General features: G+C 32.6%; 1 protein-coding gene across 1 annotated transcript in view; it reads left to right on the top strand.

Annotated features, from left to right (window-relative positions):
* Positions 1-281: 281 nt before the first annotated feature.
* LOC138710360 (myogenesis-regulating glycosidase-like) overlaps positions 282-680 on the top strand; it is a 38425-nt gene continuing 38026 nt past the window's right edge. The window contains exon 1 of the mRNA XM_069841197.1: positions 282-421. The gene's annotated coding sequence lies outside the window, so the exon portion shown is untranslated. The remainder of the gene's footprint in view (positions 422-680) is intronic.

Raw genomic sequence — 680 nt, 5'->3', positions numbered from 1 at the left:
TGTGTCGTTTCTAGAGTCAGTTTTGTGCTCATCTCAAATTTACACAGCAACATAACTGAATACCGCAGAATACAACCAAAAGCTGGTACTGATGATTACGCTACAATTCGGGCGCTGTGTCTACATTAAAGAAATATATTATTATTACGCATTTCCGCACTGCTGTCATTTCGAATGATGATGAATTAACGTTTACAAACTGTGTGAAAGTTCTCATCACTTAAGCTTAAGAATGACGTAATCGTGTAAGAAACAACAAAGCACAGAGCAAGTAAACTCTCGGTAACTAAAATGCTTGCACTCACAACAAAAATAATATTTATATTCTGCATTCAATCTGACCTACGATGTCACTCACTACCCAACCGTAGCACAGAACACCACTCGCCCTCGTCCTGTTCGTCTGTGAATCTTCACACAGGTAAAAAAACATTTTGAGTTCTCTTGATCACACAATTTTATACGTATCTACTTTAATATTACGTAATATTTATCGTTACTATTTTATTTATTTGGTCTGAGATTCAGGGGTTCAAAACCAGAGCAAGGATAATGATGATAAACATTTTTATTAATTTGGAAAGGAGTGAATGCTGAAAGGATCATATTATATATATATATATATATATATATATATATATATATATATATATATATTCATTCATTCATTCATAGATTTC

This window comes from Periplaneta americana, chromosome 12 (genome assembly GCF_040183065.1).
Source record: "Periplaneta americana isolate PAMFEO1 chromosome 12, P.americana_PAMFEO1_priV1, whole genome shotgun sequence".
NCBI classification, from domain to species: Eukaryota; Metazoa; Arthropoda; class Insecta; order Blattodea; family Blattidae; genus Periplaneta; species Periplaneta americana.
The sequence above is the reverse complement of the archived record's forward strand: the minus strand, read 5'-3'. Positions and strand labels throughout refer to the sequence as shown.